We start from the raw sequence: 14,629 nt of genomic DNA on the forward strand, positions 1-14,629 counted from the left end.
TTCTCATTGGTCGTTTCCACTAGCTTGTTGAATTTTGGATATTCTATGAGACCAATCAATATAATTTAGTTGCACTTATATAAATGTGTAGACTAATTTTGGGCTAGCTAAGTACTAGCTAGCGTATCATTGAACATGCAACTATTATTAAGAGACTTAGATGCAATCACCTTACACAGCTCCACCCCATTTAGAAAATATAGCACTATATATATATATATATATATAAAACTCATGCATGCAAAAGAATATATCAATATATATACAGATTTATGTGTATATAAATGCAATTTATGCATATATGTCTCTGTATGTACATAATGCTTAAAGCACCCATCAAAGTTATAAAGTTAGAAAAATTAAAATGCTATAAAATGAAAGGAAAATGCTATCTACAATACCATTATCTCACTATGTTGATTTATCATTTTGAATTCCTTTTTTTTTTTAAACAAAAAAAACAAAAAGAGGATCCAAAGGTAATGGAAAGTAGCACATTTTCAAGTACAATAAAATTTGAAGAGGAGTGCATTATATAACATTGCTCAAAATGAATTCCAAATATTAAATATAATAACGATATAAATAAGGAAGATACCTGGTAGTCATGTTTCATTCTTACAATTACATAATAATGTGATTGGATTATTATGTAATCACAAGTAAATATTAGGTTAATTAGAGAATAATACAAGTTAAAAGAATAGGTTCAAAATAAACATGATTTATCATGCTTCAATATCAACTATCATTTAGGGCTAGGACTATTAGAGTATATAATCTCTTTTGCATGTAGACCATTGGTTAAAAAATTATGCATGCCATGGTGCCATCATAATTTCCTTTAGCGTTTGACGATTAAAAAAACAGTGCAAGTCCATGTACAATTGCAAATAGGGCTTAAAACACTCCAAATGCCCTTTTTCATCTTTTCTTATCAACCGTTGAGCTGCAACAAAATGTTTTTTTCCATCTAGAGGATGAATTATTTTTTACAAATGTCGATCACGAAGCATATATACCACCGGCAAGATAATATCCCATTGTGTAGTTATTTTCATTGATTGAGTAGTTGACCTTTGGTGCACATTATTGAGCAAGCTCTCTAAATGGAACATTCTTTCACAATTCTCTTGAGAATTTTATTTCACAATTGTTGAAAATGAATATTCTTGTAATATATTTTGAGAATATTCTCATAATATATTATATTTTTTAATATTTTGAATCAATTTAAATTTTGGTTTGGCTTATAAATTTGGATTAATCTAAACTAGGACATAATTATATAACATTGTATATGCGTAGATATTGCAAATATCAAAAGATACGATGATATGATTGGTAGTTAGAGTAAATATTTAAAATGAATAAAAAATATTAAATTATAATATTTAAATGACATAAAGAAAAAAAATAGATAAGCTGATGTATGTATAATATATTGTAAAAGTCAGTATGTTAAAAAAAGATTTTTATGATGTACTTTAAAGGATAGGATAAAAGAACCATTGGGAATGGTGTTAGCTGACCTCAGCAGTGAAATCAATTATCTATCATACCCATATCTAAATAGCCTTAGCCAACATTTTTTTAAGCAAACAAATATATAATTTAGATACAGAAACCGAGATACATGAGAAGAGTGTGAGATTCTCCAACAAACACCACATTACAATAACCATAGCACAAAAGCAAAATAAAGAAAAAAAAAAAAAAAGGTTTTGGGACCAAAATCTTGGTCCCTACCTATACCCTTCCATGAGGGTATCATCTTAAATGATGGTTATTAGCTGTTTGCACACCTATGGGAACTGTGATCCCACCGTTAAAGGGGATGGATGTTGAAGGTGCACTGCATTTTGTTGTCTTGAGATATTTTATGAAAGGACCCGTTTTCCCTTCCTCAAGATCATCAATTAGGGAAAGCGGAAACATAGTAGGAAGACCGACATCAAATGGCCGACTGCGGTTTACTGAGTTTTTGGGGTGGGGCGTGGAGACCACGTGCTAGTGATTGTGGGATGGGTTAGGTTAGATTTGGAATATCTTGAGGTGGTGAGTCTACTAGTACGATGTGAGATAGCCATGCTTGAAAGAAACAGCATGTGAGTATCACATAGCGAGATTTTCCCCGTGGTTCTGCTTTGTCTTAATAGATCAACAGTTGGGCAGTTGCGTGATGGGGCACGTGCAGGTTGTCAATCATCGAAGTACGATAGATTTAACCAAAACCGAGCCAGTGGAAATGAGGGGTTAAAAACCCTAGAAGAGAAACTTTTGCACAGACAAAGACTGGAAAATGAGTGGAGTGGAGGATGGGAGCCAAGACTTCATCCTCCTCTCACTCCATCCTTCTCTCCGATGGAAACACTGATGAGAAAGGGTTAGTAACTTTTCTAGAGAGAAGTGGGAGTTTCTCTTTCTAGAAAGAGCTAATCCAACCGACTAGTACCTGAATCTTTTAATTGATGCATCAAGCCATCGACATGAACAAATTCTATGGTATTGTGAAACGATAAGTGGTCTTGTCTTGACCTTGTCCTCATAATGGGCCATTATTGCCTCGCTTAGTCTTTATGATGCCAAAATTATTGTACTAGTCCATACAACTGCAGCCATGAAGTCCATCCTAATGTCACACTTTCGTAAACTTATGGTGACCAAGCCCACAATCTCATCCATCTTTCTCCACCTATTTCCTTATTTGTGCTGAAACTAACTTGTCATCACAAAGGCAAGACATTGATCAGTAGGCTATCCAAATATGATGCGGCAACGTTGTGACGTCCTTAACTCCCATGTACTGAAATGCCGGAATCAAGGTGTTGGGATGATGATAACACAAGTCACACATCCCAACGAAAAGTACTTAAGTGTGTGCAACATACAAAAAGTGTACAACAAAAGTCGCAGCGACTAATTAGAAGTTAGCCAACTAAGTACCTGAAATTTAAATATAGATTTCAAAATAAAATGGCTTTAAAAGTTATACAGTTATCCAATATAAATATAATACAAACCAATTATATAGCCAAAAAGTGGGAGACAAATCCCAATACACGAGCAAGTGATCCCAAATCACTTCTCTGACAGAGCTAAATTCTCAGGCTCTACATCAATATCATCTGCATCAAAATCTACGGTACTGCAGGGTGTCAAATACCGTCACATTGTGAATCTCAATAAGTAATAAACCAAATAGCCTAAGAGATGAAAATACATTTATGCAACAACAAATATGCATGCATATGATGAAATATGCATGAGACCCAAAAATTACAAATTTTCCCTAAAATGAGCATTTTTGCAATTCAAGCCAAATATCCCATTTGACCAAAAGCATACCATTAAATACCATTCGCCATTTTTTCAGAAAATGGCCTAAGCACAAATCCACAATTTTTTTCAGAAAACGGTCCTCATATCCATTAAATCACAAACTGCCATTTTCTTATAAAATGGTCTAACATATCCATTTATCCAATCACTGTAGGTGGGAATCACAGTCAGGACTACCACCATCCTTGCTTACTACCATCTTTACAGCGTGCACCTTAGGAGGGAATCGTAGGCAGAAAGAAAAATGAAAGGAAAGAAATGATGTCCAACCCTTTCAACTTGGGTCACAAAACTGATCCAATGAAAATAATTTTCAAAACAGCCAGTTAAATAAATTAATTTAAATGTAGTGACTACATAAAATAAAATAATAAATTCCAACAACACAAAAATTTTAAAGCCCAAAAACTAATTTAAATCAAAAAGCAATTTAAATGCAAAACAATAATTAATATTAAGAAAGCACATCAAAAATAAATTCTACAACTTAAGAATCACAAAATATATCCAATGAGAAACATATTAAATTTAAAACAAGAGAACCAATATTTAAATGAAGCAAAATAATCTTTCAATTAAAATACACTAAAATACGGGATATCACAAAGCGTCATAATATATGTCATCTTATACCGCTTATATGGCTTCTATTCTTGAAAATTTGAACTAGCCTAAGGTACACCATTCATGGTCATGATTCAGTGGTGCTTGGACTTTTGCACAGATATCTCAACCAATTTACTTATAGAAGACAAGATAAAAATTGAAAAACATCTTACCAGTTTATAAAACCTGTAGAAGAACAAAAGGGAAGCCGAAAAGAACATGTATAATGGAGAGGAAAATAGTTTGATTGGTAAAATTGAGCTTTTTACTACTTAGAAATCCGTCAATGAGTCTCATTGGTCCCAAGAGAACCAGTGCAACCTACATTTCTTTACTTTTTCGCCATTATTGCTACATATAAGTTATCATAACTTATCAAGTTAACTTGAGGAAATCCTTAATGAATCATATATTATTGGAACGACTAAGAAATCCACTCTTCTCAATCATACCATTCCTCCCGCATTTCATTGCTCCCAAGAGAACTAGCGCAACCTATATTTCTTTACGTTTTCGCCATTATTGCTACATATTACTTATCATAACTTATCGAGTTAACTTGAGGAAATTCTTAATGAATCATATATTATTAGAACGACTATGAAATCCACTCTTCTCAATCATACCATTCCTCCCGCATTGCTCTTCTCAAACCATGCCCTTTATGACCTTCTATTATCCTTGTAATGCCCCATTGAAATACTAGAAGACCTAACATTCAATTTTGGGTGAAACTTCAAAAAAATATCTATAGCCCAAACACATCTCATTACCCTTCTGCCAATCTTGGTAGCAAATCTCTCATCCATCTCAATAGCTCATTATAAGCATACAATTGGAGAGAAAATTAACCAATCCGAGTTAAATATTAACGAAATTTACAATTTATAGTCTTTTTTCTTCCAAAATAAAAGCGAAACAATGGTCCGTTGAATATATATAAAGCAAAAAAAAAAAAAAAAATTTTTTTGCAAAATAAAAGTAACATGCACGAACCAAAGTAGGATTTCTGTTCAATTACTTCTAGCAAGAGAATTGTTGATAAGAAAAGTTACAATAAACGTTGCAAAGAAGGAAAAAACATGAGACTTAAAAGAGAGAGAGAGAGACAGAGAGACCTGAAGCAAAGGATTTAGGTGTCTTTGTGGGAATCTAATGCGTGGAATCCTCTTCAAGACGTGCTAATTCTCCACCCATTATCGCCCTCTTCAACTGTACGTTTCTCTTTCTCTGATGCGATTGCAGAATTTGTTTTGTGGTTGTTCTTTGAGGAAGCCTAGTACGACATGATGGCAAAATGTGACCTTTACACATGCATGTTTAATTTTGGGGGGCGTGTTTGGAGCTCTCGTAAAACAGCTAAGCTATTTTTGGATAACATTATTTGTTGTTTGATTTGTTTGGTCTGATCAATGTGACAATAAAAATTCATGGTACAAGAAAAATAATTAGATTTCATATCTAAAAAAGCCAAAGCCATTTAATTTTTATGAAAATAATAATCTTTTCCTATAATTTTGATTAAAAAAGAAGACTTTCGTAGAATATAGAAGTTAGAGATCTATATATGTTTTCCTCTTCCCTCATCACCTTTTTTAGGTAGTGCATGCCATAGACCCCAAAATTGTGGTATGCCCACACAAATGGCCTATTCTCTCGTTCTAAGTATCACAAATGCTTAGGTCTTGATATTTGGAATGGAAGAATCTAAGTAGCATATAGGTACTGATCAAATAAATCAATTTTTAAGTTTAGTTCTATTAATTCTAGTTTTGGTTACTTTTAATTACATAATTTAATAGTTCAAATTGTAGCGACATATAGGGTAGTGTATATATATATATATATATCTAACTCTCTCTCACACACGCACAATATATTTAAATTTACAAAAAAAATCATTTCTATAAGCATCAATCTCTAAACAATTAGAGAGCTCTTTGTACTCAACCTTTAAAATTGAACAAAATAAAAACTTGTCCTTGTCTTTTTCAAGATATTTATATGCAAACAATTCTTTTGAAATTTCATTTTGGACTAACTGAAAAGATGAGTCAAGATGATCGTACCTATGCAATTGATGATGGCCCAGCACCAACTAAACCCGTATCAATATGCATTATGGCCCAGAAAATAAGACCAGAAAACCTCAAAGCATGTTGCTTCTCTCTCTCTCAAGGCCCAACTCCCAATATATGGACTTCACTAGCACCTCTCTTCTTGTCTCCACTTAGTTGAGTTACCAAAGTACAATATATATATATATATAATAGTAGAGGCAACGTCCTTTGGACGTTTGCCTAGTGGGGGCACAATTTAGACTCCAAAATAAATCTTCATACTGTTATAATTTTTGACAAAATAAAATTTGAACATTTGCCTAATGCTGGAGCGTAAGTTTGGTTATTAATAAAAGAAAATTATTAAAATAAAAAATTGTATAATCTTTGACACTATGTTAATAAAATAAATATTAACAAAAAGAAATCTAAGAATTTTTGTTGGACTAAAAAACCATAAATATTAAATCTGATGTTTTCGATAAAAGAAATAAAAGCATAGTAGACCAGCAACCTCCAAAGTGATCAAAATGTACCTAAATTACCTCAAGCAAACTAATCATAATATACTTATTTGTACAAGCAATTAAGCTCCAATCAAATAATATGTCCAAAAATCTATGAATTTTAATATTTACATGATGGTACTAATGGTAAATAATTTGGTTTAAGAATTGTAGTGTGTAATATTTGTCTAAAACAATAAGATCTTCTTTGCCGTTTTCCTATATTAAAAAAATAAAAAATAAAATTATTAAAGATAAAATATTAAATAATGATATAAAAATTAACAAAAAAAATGTCAATTTGTACATTACCTAAATTGAAATTTGAGGTTCTTTCAAAATTGAATTCATCTTCATTTAGATAATTAACCTATAGAAGCATTTTTTTTAATATTTATTGAATAGAATGAGAAAATATTTATTGAATAGAATGAGAAAAGAATTGAAAGAAATTTTTTTTTTTTTTTAATAACAAATGGTTATGAATAAACCTGATTGGTCAATATTGAAGTTGATGTATTGTTATGGATATTAATTTCAGAAAAGTTAATATTCGAAAACGATCCAATTTCTCTTATACAAATGCCTTCATTATCGTTTGAAGAAACAGAGAGAACATTTTGAAATTGTCTTTACCTTCGTATTTTATTATGTTGAAGATTTTTCAACTCAGCATATCTCTTTCTTTTTTTTCGACGGATCTCTTCTTTTTTTTTATTTTTCATTTGATTGGGTACTATACCAATTTCTTCTTGGTAGATCGTTTTCACTCTTTTCTGGATTTATTCATAAAAGAAGTTAGATAAAAGAAAAAAGAAATAGTGTTACTAATGTTTTAAATATATTTTTTCATTTAATAATATTGTCTTACCAGTCGGCATAAAGTTATAAAAAATTGTAAATTCTGTATCGATTTTCGAGCGTAATCTAAAAAAAAAATTTGAAAATATATCAAAGATGTGATTTTTTTTTTTTTTTTTGATGGGATATATCAAAGATGTGATTAGATATATACATATGGCAATATATATGCATAAGAAATATCATAAACACTTATAGTAAAAGCAAAAGAAGAAAATAATTTCCCACAGATCATATTAAATGGATCAAACAAGATAACAAATCTTAGAATAAAACAAATGTATGAAAAGAAATGAATATGATGAAAAAAGCAAATATTCACATAACAAGAATATAATATCATCAATTTATCCTAATTATAAGTGCACTTATATGAACATAAAAAATTGAATAATATTTTTTCAAATGAGATAGAAAATAACATACCTGAAAATGGAGGACAAATAGAGGAAGAGTGTGAACATAACAAATTGATAACAACCAGATTGATGAAAAGTCAAGTAAAAACAAAAGCAACAAATCTGTAAAAAGAATTTACATAAAAAAAATATCCTAACAATAATGAGAAATGATATAAATAAATTTAGTATTTACAAAAAAAAAAAAAAAACTTACAAGCAAAGAATTAATGCATTAAATGAAATTTATTATCAAAAATGTTCTTAATAAGACATATAAAAAAATAAAAACAAATAGAAAGCTGTAAAAAAATCAACAACCAAAAAAAAAAAAAATGAAAATGCTACTTTTTTTAATTTTTTGTTACAATGTTTGTAATAATCACCTACTGTTTACTAAACTTTTGAATTTTTTTTCTAACAAATTTTGAATATAATGAGACTAAATACTGGACCTATGTATAAAAACTTAGAAACCATAACTTTGAAGTGATTAGTGAGTAAAGTAGTCTTTTGATATTTGCTTCCAAACAAACACCATCATGATTATGTTCAGGATTAACTTAAAAAATATTTTAAATTTCATTTTTTTATATTTTAAATTCTTAATACAATTTTATGTAAAATTGATATATTAAATGAAAAAATTTAAATGAACTATGTGCTAATAGCTAGCTAAGTAACGAAAAGTTTTTATAAACATTATTATTAAATTTGCAATAATTATTAATGTATAAATTAAAATAAATCAAATTAATATCATAAATTTATCCTAATTACAAGTACACTTATATGAACATAAAAAATTTGAATAATATTTTTTCAAATAAGATTGAAATGAACATACCAGGAAGTGGAGCACAAACAGAGGAACAACATGGACACATCGAATTGATACCAACCAGATTGATGAACAATCAAATAAAATTAAAAGCAACAAATCTGTAAAAAAAAACATACATAAAAAAATATTCTAACGATACAAAAAATGATATTAATAAAATATATAAAACAAAAAAACAAAAATAAATAAAAGGCTATAAAAAAACCACAAAAGCAACAAATCTTAAATGAATCAAACAAGATAACAAATCTTAGAATAAAACAAATGTATTAAAACAAATTAATATAATGAGAAAAGCAATTATTCACATGACAATGATATAATATCATCAATATATCCTAATTGCAAGTGCACTTATATGAACATACAAAAATTGAATAATATTTTTTCAAATCAGATAAAAAAGAACATACCAGGAAGTGGAGCACAAACAGGGGAACAAAGTGGACACAGCGAATTGATACCAACCAGATTGATGAAGAGCCAAACAAAAGCAAAAGCAACAAATCTAACAAAAAAAAACATACATAAAAAAAAAAATTCTAATGATAAAAAAAATAAAAAAAAGATGATATAAATAAATTCACTATTTACACAAAAAAAAAAAAGCGCTTTTGCAAAGAATTAATGTATTGAATGGAATTTATTATCAAACATATTTTTAATAAAATATATAAAACAAAAAAAAAATAAAAACAAATAAAAGGCTATAAAAAAACCACAAATAAATGGAAATGCTATTTTGTTTTATTTTTTTATTATAATGTTTGTGTTAATAAGTTAATGTTTATCAAATTTTTAAAATTTTTCACACAAATTTTGAAAATAACAAGACTAAATACTATATTTATGTATAAAAACTCAATAACCATAACTTTGAAGTGATTAGTAAGTAAAATGGTGTTTTACTATTAATTCCTAACAAATAGTTAATTATAAGAATTCATCAACTTTCTTATCAGTTTTGTTTGTTGATATAAATCTCTTATTAATCTGCCTGGATCATTACTTTGTTACTTGATTTAAAAAAATGTTTATCATTTTTTGTTTACAGATAATTTATAAAAATGATAGCATGAATAATAATAAAAATAAAATGATAGTAAGAAAAAAAGAATATGATGCGCATATTAATCAAAGACATTAAAAATAGAGATGAATTTTTTTGTCAACATTTTTATACAAACTATCACAAATCAATTACGGGATCAACAGTCTAAGAAGCCTCTAAATTTGCATATAAATATAATAATTAACAATAATAAAAGATAATATAAATAAATTTAATATTTATAAAAAGAAAGCCTATAAGCAAATTTATGAGAAATTATCATATTAATTTTAAAAAGATTTGAACACAGTTGAACTGAATAGCAATATTATATATATTTAAATATATATACACTTATCGATATGAACGTTGTTTTTTTTTTTTTTTTTTGGTGAAAAGTTTGTATTTAGCTTGTGAGTGAAGTTTTAAGATTTGGGTAACTGAAAGATAAAAGCCATCTTCTAGGTTTGAAATATGGAACACGCTTTAACAGATTTATCAAAGTAGTAATATTTTTGCTGTCCTTTCTAGCAAGACAGAGACAGGGCCCGTAGTAATAAAAGAAAATTAATTTCAAATATCAGAAATCTAGCATGCAACAGCCTACTTATGGGGTCTTCAAATATTTTTGCTGTCCTAACCCTAACCCTACGCCCATTGATATAAAAGCATCCTTATGCTTTCAGCACTCCTTTCGGCCGCCCCCTTCTCTCTCTCTCTCTCTCTCTCTCTCTCTCTCTCTCTCACACACCTTTCTTCTTCTCGTTCTTCCGTCTTCTTTCTTCTCTCATCTACGCCGTTTCTCTTCTCTCATCTACACCATCTCTATTTCCTTCTCCATTTTTTTTAAACCTCACAAATTTTAATTTCTATGTCTCAGATATGCCGAAATTTTTTTTTTTTCCTTTCGTTCAACGTATATTGCAGTGCAAGTTCTTGTTTCTTTCATCTATTTGTGCTGGGATTTATTTAGTTGTTGGTTTGTGGTTCGATTTTTTTGTTTCTTACTCGTTTGCTTTGATGCTCACGTTTTTGTTTATTTTTTTTTTTTTGCATTTAAATCTGTGTTCTTAACGTTTTTTTGGTTTATTTTCTTGCATTTATTTACAGATCTGAACAGATTCTTGCGTTTGTTGTTACATTAATGTAGAAAAATTTTTTTCTTGCGTTTCATGTATATTCTTAACGTTTTTTTTCATTGCATTTCAGATCTGTAGAAGATTTTTTTTTTGCGATCTGTGTTCTTGGTTTATTTTCTTGCATATATTTAGAGATCTGAACAGATCTTCACAGTTCTTAAGATATTTGTTTGTTCTTCCGTCTTTTCTATTTTTTGTTTCTTGTACAAATTTTATTTTTTAAAATGTTGCGTTCGTTGTTACAGTCATGTAGAAATTTTTTTTTTCTTGCGTTTAATGTATATTTGATTTACGTTATTTTTTTCCTTGCATTTCAGATCTGTAGAATAGATTTTTTTTTTTTTTTTGCGATCTGTGTTGCTAGGGTTTTTCAGTTTCCATTCCAAGTTAGTTTTTTGTTTTTTTTGTTTTCTTGCGTTTGATTTCTTCCACTTGTTTTTCTTGTTCATCGCCCTTTGATATATATTACCTTTGCATTTTTCACATCTTTTAAACAAATTTCTTTTTTCTTTCCATTTGTGTTTCTATGCTTTTTCTATTTTCGGTTAAAGTTTTTTTTTTCTGTGTTTGATTTCTTTTATTTTTCTTCTTGTTATTCGGCTTTTTTTTTCACACTAACTTGTTATTCGGCATTCTTTGGTCATTTCTCTCGTGAAGTGCCAGCAAATTAGAAGACAAAAGATAATATTTGTTTGATTTTTTTTTTGTTGGGAATATTTTCTGTAAACTACATATGTGAATGTGCAAACATCGTTTTTATTCTGTTTCTAATTTTTTTTTGGCTCTGATATGTAATTTTATATATTGAAATATTTCATTCATGCAATACTGAAAGAATAAAGAATAAGAAGCATACCTTCAATTGTCGGAGATTGACGAGTAGCACCAATCAGAAAGACATGGGAAATTTTTTTTTAATTTGAGAAAGTGAGAATACAGAACACAAATGAAATGAAATGCAAATATGAAGTTTTAAATTTGTGGCAGATGATAAGATCTTAAGTGTAAAAAGACAATAATATTTAGTTGGTGAAGTAAAACGGCAGCAGGCATAACGAACTAAGCAATAGAACGTGGGGGCAAAGTCGGAAATAAAATAGAGGAAAAAGGTAGGGCGCTAAGAATGTACAAAGACTGAAATAACTGTCGGTAAAATAAAAGAAAATAAAAGTAAAAAGTAAATTACCGTAATTATCAAATAAAATTAAGGGTAAAATAGAAAAAAAAAAAGTTAAACGAAAATACTGTAGATAAGCGATTTGTACTTTATATATTAGTATAGATATATTTAAAATATGATCACTAAAAATGGATGATTTGTTTTTAGAAATTTATATATTAGAAATTTGAAAACAAGATTAATAGAAAAAAAAAAGATAATTTTTGAAAAGAAAGAAATGAGAATATTTATATAATCAAACTATTTTCTTAAAAGCTTTCAAATATCAAAGTCAAACGCGATTAAAAGTTGAAATCCAAGATTCCAAATGCACCACACAAATGCTTATCGATCGTGATTTCTTGTGGCCAGTGTGAGTGTATGATATGAGCATTGTGAGACTCTCCTAGTAATTATGGTTTAATTATGGTGAGCTTTGTGTAATATTGCATGATTTAGGCCTACATATATATATATATATATATTTGCACTGACTCTATGTATCTTTCATCCGTGAGCTGCTTCAACGTACGTAGCCAAGCCAACCCTATCTCCTTTATGCTAATTTGTATGTTATTTATCAATTAGCAATGGACACGTAGATGATTTTAATAATGCAATGCGTGTGAGGTCTGTTGGAATAGCGCTGTCATATGGAGTGTCAAGGAGCTTTCAGCCTGGTACTGGGAGACAATACATTTATAGTGGTCGACCCCATCTTCTATCAACATACGTAAAGGAGAGTAATTTCCAGGGTAGGTATTGGGTGTCCATAGCATCATTTATAAATGTGAGACCCACTTGGAGACCCACTTGTTAGCTGATTGAAGAAAAAAGCTCCTCGAGGACCACCTACTAGCTAAATGAATCAAAATGAAGAAAAGTCATTATCAGGTCAATGTTTGGGCTGGGCCTCATTTATTTTTAAAGATAAAATAAAATGATTTGAGATTAAAATTAAAAGTTGAATATAATATTATTAAAATATATATTATTTTAATATTATTTTTGTATTGAAATTTAAAAAAGTTGTATTGAGATTTAAAAAAGTAACATTGTTTATTTTATTTTGTATAAAAATTTAAAAAATTATAATAATTAAATAAGATGAGATAAAAAATTTTAAAAAATAACCAGGCCAAGTCGTGCATTGACTTAACAGGCCGTCGGCGTGAAGAAGATGCCAATGACTAGAAAAATCAGCACCAGTAGTAATGAGCATGTATTCAACGAACTATTGATATCTTGGTTGGGACAATGTTAGGAATTTGTAAGGCTGTGTAAACAAATAGAATTCATACGCGGTTAGACTTCACCGAGTCGTCGAAAATCAATTTTTATTTGTTTAATTTTATTCTCACGCTGTCTTTTCAATATCAAGGGGCCCGTCTTCCATAGACTAGTGGTCCAACCCATCTTCAATGGGACATAGAATATTATGCAGTCTACCACAGTTTGCAATTAATTACAAGATTTATGCGTTGCATATATATTGGGGTAGAAAAAAATGGAAAAGATGATTGAAATGTTGTGCATTTATTAATTAAGCAGGCGGTGGACATGAAGAAAATATACAATGATTAGAAAAATCAGCATCAGTTGTACTAAAGCTTATTTTTTACGATCTATCGATATCTAGGAAATTCCTTAAAAACTATTGGGATTTATAAGTATGTACATGTAAACAAATTGAATTCATATAACGTGGTTAGACTTTAAGAGTGGTGGCTAGATGGTCTAATTTTATTGAAATACGACTTGAGTAGTTAACTATCGAATTATATTTTATAATTAGAAATAATTTATTTATTTCTTGTTGTACGCTTGGAGTCCCTAAAAGAAAAGTATGGCGGGATAACACTCTCCTGGTTGTACATCATTCATAACCTTATAGAATCATCATTCAAGATTTTGAAATCCACAAAAAAGTAAAAAGAAAAAAAGAATTTCTACTTTATACAATTTCCTCTGTGCAATAAGTCATTTTTGTGAATATACAATGTCCTCTACTTTATGGTCTTTTTTCTTCTAAAATAAAAACGAAATAATAGTCCGTTGAATATATCTAAAGAAAATAAAATATGTTGTTTTAATAAAACTACAAAAGGCTTGAATCTCTTTAAAGAGAACGAGATTTTCATGTATCGGTCTAAACTGATTTCATTTAAATGTTAATTTGAATGTAATTTTTATTATATTACTGTACATTTTACTAACACTTAGTTATACTTAAAACTTCCCTAACAAGATTACAAAAGTGATCAGACAGAGACTCGTTAGTTGTTATTATCTCTTTCAATGTCAAGGGGCTTGTCTTCTACAAATGATATATAGTGGTTGAGCCCGTCTTATATGGGACGTTGATTAAGCGCAATATTTAAACCAGTGATTTCTACCTTGCGTATATTGACCGAAGTAAAAAAAAAAAAAAGATTGAGACTGCTTTGGTTCTTGTTTAAAAGAAAAATATATTGTTTTTTCATTCAAAAAAATAAAAAGATATTTTTAAAACTAAGACGTTTATCGGAAACCCATTTTTTAATAGTATAGAAAATTAATTATAGGCTTTCATAGTACATAATAACGTTGCCACCTCGTATAGATATATTGTATCCTAGCAATTTATAAATGTGAGACCCACTTGTTAGGTGATTGAAGAAAAA

This window comes from Carya illinoinensis, chromosome 5, assembly GCF_018687715.1.
Source record: "Carya illinoinensis cultivar Pawnee chromosome 5, C.illinoinensisPawnee_v1, whole genome shotgun sequence".
Classification (NCBI taxonomy): domain Eukaryota; kingdom Viridiplantae; phylum Streptophyta; class Magnoliopsida; order Fagales; family Juglandaceae; genus Carya; species Carya illinoinensis.